Source organism: Pongo abelii, chromosome 14 (assembly GCF_028885655.2).
Source record: "Pongo abelii isolate AG06213 chromosome 14, NHGRI_mPonAbe1-v2.0_pri, whole genome shotgun sequence".
In the NCBI taxonomy this organism is placed as follows: domain Eukaryota; kingdom Metazoa; phylum Chordata; class Mammalia; order Primates; family Hominidae; genus Pongo; species Pongo abelii.
Genome location: NC_071999.2, coordinates 21,909,015 through 21,917,928, shown reverse-complemented (window position 1 = coordinate 21,917,928; position 8,914 = coordinate 21,909,015). Strand labels below are relative to the sequence as shown.

Sequence of the window (8,914 nt, the reverse complement as noted above, 5' to 3'; positions counted from 1 at the left end):
ATTATCAAATTGCTTCCATACTAGTTGGAAATAATATGATAGAGACTACAATAAGAAAGAAGTAAACAGAATTAATAATGTATGGTGAATGCTATCATAAACTCATAGATCCAGCTAATTGTCCTAAGATATCATAGAGCCCATTGACAAACGGGCCTCCAGGGAGAGCCCGAGACACCTGAGATGCCCCCGCAGGTGTCCCTGCAAGCTTAGCCCCCATCTCACAGGACAGCGTGGCTGCTACATGTCGGGCAGCCCCACACACTTTAGAGAATCACCAGGCTAACGTTATCCTCAAATTATGTAATTGTTACTTTTGACTAATGATTAATAAGTTGTCATTCTTCTGTGAGTAGTAAGGGAGCAATATTTTATAGTTATAAATTCAGAAACCTATAATAAAATATTAAAAATTAAACCTCAGAAATAGGAAACAGACTTGGGATAATTTTTAATGTTCCTTTTGAATATCAAAAACAGCAATCTTCAGAATCTGTAGGAGAAAAAATAAACAGTGAATTATAGCCTAGTGTATCTCTTGATAGTCTAAACAAAAGCAGAATAGCCTAGAACATTTTTGACATTGTGTAAGAATCAGTAATAATTTGTATTTCAGAAATGAAAATAAGTTTTATTGTTTCAACAAAAGTAGTGGCTTATTGTTGCTAGTAACATAACCACTGGATAAAAATGATGCTCAAAAGTCCTATTATTAAAAGCTGAACATACATACATTTTATCAAAATAGTAATTACTTCTATTAAAGCTCACAACTCAATAAATGAAAACTTATACCCATGAATGAATAAAAACTTAAAAGTCTATCCTAAATAAGTTTCACATAACAGGCCATCTAAAATAATAAAAATATCATTTATAAGGGAAATTTAAAAACAGTAAGTAAAATAAGAATTTTTAACATTATCTACTATATAATTTTAAGTAATCAAGCAGGTTGTTTCTGGTTGAAATAATGGTGAGTTAGTTTATCCAAAACAAATGCTACTGTTGAGAAAAAGAGAAGTTGAGCAATATAGACAAAACATCTGTTTGAAAGCATCAGAGGGCTGCCAAAGTAGCAAGGGCTTGAAGATCCCAGAGAGAAAGAAAAAGCAGAGGGATAAGACAGTTGCCGATTTGAGAAACAAGGAATAAACAAGCAAACAAAAATCCTAAATAGATACCCCAGGCTTTCAGTTCAGACCTTGAAAGGGATAGCTGGGAGAAGGACTCACCTGGAAATCAGCTGACGCTCGCCAAGACTAAAGCCAAGCTTTGAATTCGCTTAATCTTTGGCTGGATTAATAGTACTTTCCCTACCCCAACTGCCTTCCAGAAGCAAAAATAAATCCTGCTAGGAAGAAGTTAGCATCAGCCTGGGCCTCTATGTGCTGCATTCAGACTCATTCTCCTGTTGGCCACCATAGAGCCACTCTCTACTCAACAGTGCCAACCTTGAGTTCTATCTTTATTTCTGGCACTTTGAGACCTACCTTTCTTTATTTCTTTTACTTGGTTATTTATCAAGGTTTTTATGTGATATTTTATTGAGAATTATCATATTTAATGTGGGAAGAGAAACTTCTTGGACAGGTCCTACTGACATGTTGCAGGAAGTCGAAGTCACCTAAATGAATCTTCTAACTCGGTTTCCAAATCTCTTTAAATTAAAGACATACATATAGTCTTTAACAGTTTTTCCTGGCCAGGTGCGGTGGCTCATGCCGTTTGGGAGGCCAAGGCGGGCGGATCACCTGTGGTCAGGAGTTTGAGACCAGCCTGGCCAACATGCTGAAACCCCATGTCTACTAAAAATACAAAAAAATTAGCCAGGCGTGGTGGCACACACCTGTAATTCCAGCTACTCAGGAGGCTGAGGCATAAGAATCGCTTGAACCCAGGAGGCGGAGGTTGCAGTGAGCCGAGATAGCACAACTGCACTCCAGCCTGGGCGACAGAGTGAGACTCTGTCTCAGAAAAAAAAAAAAAAAGTTTTTCGTGAGTATTGAGAAGATGGTTATGAAGTACATCTTTCTCTCTCTTCTTTCCTTCTTCTCTATTACTATTTCTTAATATTCCTATAGGTGAAATAAAACTCAAAACTACAGCTTTTCTACTTGTTAGAAGGTTTCATAAAACATCTTCTGGAGGAAGAGATTGGTACTGATCTCTAATGCAGGGCTCAAGAAACTTCCCCACATACTTCTTTCCAAGGACCTCACACATCCACCCTGTTATGCCACCTTAATTTAAATTTTTGTTCCAGTAATTAACAAGGAAAAAAACAAAATATATTAAGGAATAATAAGAAGACACACATTTTCTGAAAATAAAAGCTCTAGTAATTGGTCAGTGAGAAAAATCAAAGAAATAAGAAGACACACATTTTCTGAAAATAAAAGCTCTAGTAATTGGTCATTGAGAAGAATGCTCTATCACTCATTTCACATCAACGTGTTTAATAACTATCAGTGAAAATTTTAAACTGGTTTAATTTTTTAAACTAGTATAAATCTGTTGGCAAAGGTGTAGAAAAACAGGTCTTCTCATTGCTGACGGAATGTAAATTGGTTCAATCTCCATGGAAGGTAATTTGGCTATATCTATCAAAATAACAAATGCACATACATTTTGACCCATCAAATCTAGTTTGAGGACATTATCCTCCAGAAGTACTTGCATAAATATATAATGACATATGTACATGACAAATAATTAGAGTACAATTTGTATTATTTATTACTTAAATGTTAGCAGAATTCACCAGTGAAGCTATCTGGGCCTGGAGTTTTATTTGTGGGAAAGGTTTTTGTTACAAATTCAATTTTCTTAATAGATACATTTTTTCATTTCTGTTTGTGCCCATTTTGATAAGTTGTATTTTTCAAGGAATTTAAATTTGTCCACTTCAATCAAGTTGTTGAATTTATTGGAAGAAAATTGTTCCCACATTTTATTATTAAATTTTTTAGTGTCTGTAGGGTCTGTTGTGATTTCCCCTCTTTCATTCCTAATGACATGGTTTATGTTTTTTCTCTTTTTTCCTTAATTACTGTTGCTTGGAATGTTATGGACAGAATTGTGTCCCTCCAACAATCATACATCAAAGCACTACTGTGCAGTGTGATGGTGTTTGGAGACTGAGCCTTTGGGAGATAGCTAGGTTGAGATGAGGTTATGAGGGTGTGGCCCTCATGATGGGATGAGCGCCCTTATAAAAAGAGACACCAGAGAGCTTGCACCTCTCTCTCTCTCTCTCTGCCATGTGAGCACACAGCAAGAAGGCTACCATCTGCAAGCCAGGAAGAAAGCCCTCACCAGAACCCAAGCATACTGGCATCCTGATCTTGGACTTCCAGCCTCCAGAACCATGACAAAATAAGTTTCCGTTGTTTAAGCTACCCAGTCTATGGTATTTTGTTATGGCAGCCCAAGCTAAGACAAAGAGTTTTTCAGTTTTATTAATATTTTCAAAGTATTAAACTTTGGCTTTGTTTGATTTTCTCTATTAGTTGCCTTCTACTTAATTGATTTTTTTATATTTGTTATTTCCTTTCTGTAAGTACATTGAGTTTCATTTGTTCTTTTTTCAAACTTCTTAAGGTGGAAATGTAGATAGTCAATTCTAAATTTTTCTTCTTTTTCTAATATTTATTTTTAATATTTAAGGCAAAAATTTCTGTTAGCACTGCTTCAGGTACATACCCCAAATTTTAATATTTGTGTTTTCATTTTCATTGATTTTAAACATTTCAAATGTCTCAAAATTCCTTCTTTTACTCAAGGGTTGTTATTTAATTTCCAAATGTTTGGTATTTTCTAGATATTCATATATCTAGTTTAATTCTGCAACAGTCAGAGAATATACTCTGTGAGATTTCTATTCCTTGGAATTTATTGAGACATTTCATAGTTCAGCATGTCTTTTCTCAACAAACATTTCACGTGCACTTGAAAACAATGTGTATTATGCAGTTGCTAAACTTGGTGTTCTATAAATGTAAGTGAGATCAAATTAGCTGATAGTATTCCTTAGATCTTCTATATCCTTACTGATTTTTATTATATATATGTTCTGTCAATTACTCAGTTATTAGAACTATGAATATGGATTTATCATTTTTCCCTTCGGTGTTCTTAATATTGCTTTGTGTATTTGGGATCTCTGTTACTTAGGGAATACACATTTAAGATTGATGTCTTCTTTTTTTTTTTTTTTTTTAGATGGAGTCTCGCCCAGTTGCCCAGACTGGAGTGCAATGGTGCGATCTCAGCTCACGGCAACCTCCGCCCCCTGGGTTCAAATGAATCTCCCTGTCTAGCTGGGATTACTGGCGCCCACCACCACGCCCAGCTAATTTTTTGTATTTTTAGTATAGACGGGGTTTTGCCATGTTAGCCAGGCTGTTCTCCAACTCCTGACCTCAGGCCTCCCAAAGTGCTGGGATTACTGGTGTGAGCCACTGCGCCTGGCCAAAATTGATGTCTTCTTGATGAAAAGACCCTTTTACCATTTGAAATGTCTTTTTAACTCTGGTAGTTTCCTTGTTTTGAAGTATATTTTGTACAGTAAAGCCACTCCAGCTTCCCTATAATTTGTTTGCATTGTATATGTACATTTTCCCATACTTTTATTTTCAATATGTAGCGTATCTACTTCTATTGACTATTTTTTTTTCTCCTGATTATGGATCTCATTTTCCTATTTCCTCACGTCTTGTGATTTTTTTACTGAAGGTTAGACATTGCATATAAAAGACTCGCCAAGAGTGTTTTGTTTTTGTTTTTTCTAGTGAGTGCAAGTCCTTTTCTCTCTGCCAGGTGGCTGGAATGAGAATCTGATCAGATTTCATCAAGAGTCAGGTTGAGCTGAGACTGAGCTGTAGTGTTCACTAAATTGAGTGCACCACTGATATCTAATGGAAACAAGGACATTTTACTTTGCTCCTCAGCCTAACCTGAATTTCCTATGCCTGCCACTGTATAATGGCTAGTTTCTTTGGTTTTACTACTGTTTGAGCTGGAAGCAGGTTGAGACATAGATTTCATATCATTTTGGCTTACCTTGCGTCTAACATGGCTCCAAAATTCAAGCACTATGAAACTGTTTAACTGTTTTCCAGCCTTGCCTCCACTGCCACTTTTGCAGTAAAATCAGGGACAGGGGGTGACTGTTGAGCCAAACTATTTTTGCATTTGGTGGACTTCTAAATTCCAAACCATCTCCAAATCTTTTGGCAGATTTTTCTTAAAGGTACAAAGTCTCTTCATTGATAGAGGACTGCTTCTCCACCTTCCCACACAGAAATCAGGTACTTTCCCTCAAGTATGAAAGAAGCTGTGGGCTCTCTGCTCACCATCACGCCCAGTAATTCAGCTCATCAAAGCTTACCCTCTCCACTGTTCTTTGGTAATTGCCACAAAAAAAGTATGATTTTCATTTTATCAGGGTTTTTTGTTATTGTTATCATACGAATAATGGTATTTTGCATTCTATATTTTAACTGGAAGCAAAAGCCATATTGTTGTTTGTAATAGCAAAATATTAGAAATAATCCAAACACCCATCAAAAAAGGGTTTTTAATTAAATGATTACATAATCATATAAAGGAATACTATGAAACTGTGTGAAAGAATGAAGAAACTCTTTGTTCATTTATATAAAAAGATCCCATGATATGTTAAGAAAAGCAAAGTGTAGAATAGTAGGTAAAATATTCTATCTTACGTGCAAAAGGGGGAATAAAAGTCGTCAATATTCAGGCGGATTCAATTCACATATAGACTCATATCACATTCCTAAATACATAGAAATTCTGGAAAGACACAAAATAAATTAATAAAAGTTGTTACTTCATTGTAGTTTTTAAAGTTTTTTGAGTCTTAAGACTCACTTTCCACTTCTGTAGAATGGGATTACAAATCCTTTCTTTATAGAGCTATGTGATAAAATAAACATAAAGCATTTGGCACACTTCAGGATAGCAACTTGTGGATTAATGATTAACACAGTCACCTTTGCACCAGATTACACCCAGAGATTCCTTCATTTATATTTATGTGGTTTTGTGTGTCAGTTATGCAGTCTAACTCAGTCATTCAATTATGTTACAGCTGCAACACTCTATTTTTTTCTTTGGTACAGGAGTCGCCCTCTTATCCACTGTATCACTTTTTGTGGTTCCAGTTACCTGTAGTCAACCACAGTTGGAAAATATGATAGCATTTTGAGAGAGAGACCGCATCCAAAAAATTGTATTACAATATATTGTTATACAATACATTGTTATAAGTGTTCTGTTTTATTATTCTTTATTGTTAATCTCTTACTATTAAGTTTTGTGGTAGGTTTGTATGTATAGGAAAAAAAGATTATACAGAGGGTTCAGTACCATCTGAGGTTTCAGGCATCACCGGGGGCCTTGGAATGTACCCCTCATGGATAATGGGGAACTACTGTAAATTGTAAGCAGAGGCTGTGTCTTTCTAAAGCCCAGCCACCTAATTCCCTACATGCAATATCACGTAGCCTGTAAGAATAAGTGAATGTTTCCCATCAGATGGTGACTGAGACGACCAATACCATCTTCACCCATGAAAGCTATGTGTACTAGAGCCCCATGTCACTAATAGCAATAGTCTAATATGCTAAATTCCCCGCCATCATTGATTCATTTCAAAGCCAATAAAGAGACAATATAAACCATTATGTTTACTGCCTCCTCTTTTCCAAAGCATAATTGTTCAAAGCATATGTTTGGCATTAAAAGTCTCTATCTGGTTCTTTAAATATGTAACCCATTAAAATGACTGATCCATGATTTCTGAGCATACTACATATCAAAGTATTATTCCTATCCTTTTTTAGACAAATAATTATATTAAGTTAGTAAAAGACCTAACTAAATGTTGCTATTGCTTCTCAGATCACAAAGAGGAGCCCTGGGGATGTCCTTTTCCAAACTGAAATGATGGTCCTAAGCAGCCCATCCACAAATAAATCTCACTAACCTGGGGTTTCTGGGATCAATGGACTGTGAACTTAAAGCACAGCAGAGCTGGGGCTGCTCTTAAGGCCCTGCTGTCTCTCCTCTTAGTAACAACACCATTTCACATGAGGTGACAGTGGTATCTTTTCTTGCCCTGGAAACAGAATACAACAGTGGCTTTCCAACTTTTCTGTTGGCAGAGACCTACAGACAGAAGTACATTTTACACTGGATCCAGGACACACACATCAGTCTGAAAGCACACACACGAACCAAACGTTTCCTAAAGCATTACTTATCCTTGCTAATAGCAACACATTCTCATATTCTTTTATACTTCATTTAATTTCACATAAAAAAGAAAAGGAAAGGAAAGAAATCTATTTATCAGCCCATTAATAAGGTCAGGAGCAGCAACACTAGAGTAGAAGAAAAGCTTACCTACTGATTTTTCTCCCACCTCCTGAGTGCGCCCAGCTTTCCGACAAGTCTCAGTGCCATCTACTGTGCGCTCTGGGTATTGCAATTGCTTTTTTTTTTTTTTTTTTTTTTTAGAATGAGACTAAGTCAGAGAACACAAAGAACTTCTTTCCCCACAGTGGAGATGACTCTGAAAGCGTTTAAGGAATAGCTTAGATGAGCGGCTAACGCATTATCCCAGTTCTGAATTCTAAGACCACAGACTCCACGTCCAGTCCCCAAAGAGAGGCTTTGCAAGCTACAGAATACCCCTCTGACTGGGACCTCAGGAGCTAAACTGACCACGTAATTGGTTCTAGAAAGTGAAACGTTTTAATTTGAAACATCCAAATGAGCATTTTGTGAAAAACCTACTGTCGTCCATCAAATACAACACAGCCAGGGAGTCATTACTCTATTGCCCTTGTCAATCTTACATCTATAGCTTTTTTTGCTACAGCAGCTCATGAGTGTTGACTCTATTCTAACTTGTTCCAGAAGCCCTTCAAGATGATAGATAGCACAATATTTTTGTAGCCAGAGCTAGAATGTAGAGCTCTTTTTGGCTTCTTTGTGAATGATCCAGAATTTCCATGTTGGCAAGCCACCGTAATTTACAGAATTTACTTTTTATATTTAATAGAAGTAAAAAAAATTTACCTACTTAGGGAGTTATAGCTCTGGATTCATTTCTGACCAAAACGTGCTTTTTGACACAAATACAATTGGAAATGTCTTTGTAATTTCTCCACAGTCTGCCTAGATAATCATAAAAGAACTGCATGGATATATTTGTGAGTAAGAGCATGTGTCCATTCAGCAAAACCAAGGAGATCAACCAATTCTACAACTGCCTTGAAATGGAGACACATCTAGCAGTTTGAATTTCCCCCAAAAGATTGTATGTGTGAAAATAAGAATAGAATGAGGAACATTTAAAAGCCTATAATAATTTCAGTCACAATTTGGCAATTAGAATTTTATGAGATGTCTTTAATTTGGAAGCAAAGAACAATTAAATTACTGAAGGCTGGAATTTTTTTTTAACTCTTTGAATGGAACAACTGATTTTCCCCAAAAGATTTGACTTTAACAATTTTCAGAAAACATAAATCAGGGTGTGGTTCAATTACACAGAGAGAAATTGTAGTGAAATGGTGTTCCCTGTAATAATTACCCACAAAGGATCACAGTGGAGCCACTCCTGCATTAAAATTACAGTATCATATGTAAGTTATTATTAATTAACCAGAGATGCCAGGAGCTTGTCAGTTTCCAACTGCTATTTTGAGGAGAGCTAAAGTTTCTCTTTTTTTGCCAGTTATTATAATTATTAATATTTCAACAGCAAGGCAAGAAAAGGGAATGTGGTCCATTAACTAATGGCTCTTGAAGAGACACTCAATGAATCCAACTTGCCCTAAAACTGCCAAGTGGTAGGACAGTCTCTGTGTCTTGCATCATT

General features: G+C 36.2%; 1 long non-coding RNA gene across 1 annotated transcript; it reads right to left on the bottom strand.

Moving 5' to 3' along the window:
* Window positions 1-441: 441 nt before the first annotated feature.
* LOC134759877 (uncharacterized) lies at window positions 442-7,167 on the bottom strand. The gene is made up of 3 exons (XR_010136729.1): window positions 7,013-7,167; window positions 5,730-5,817; window positions 442-493 (listed from the first exon to the last, which is right to left on the bottom strand). It is a non-coding gene; the product is annotated as an uncharacterized LOC134759877 (long non-coding RNA).
* Between the last annotated feature and the right edge of the window lie 1,747 nt (window positions 7,168-8,914).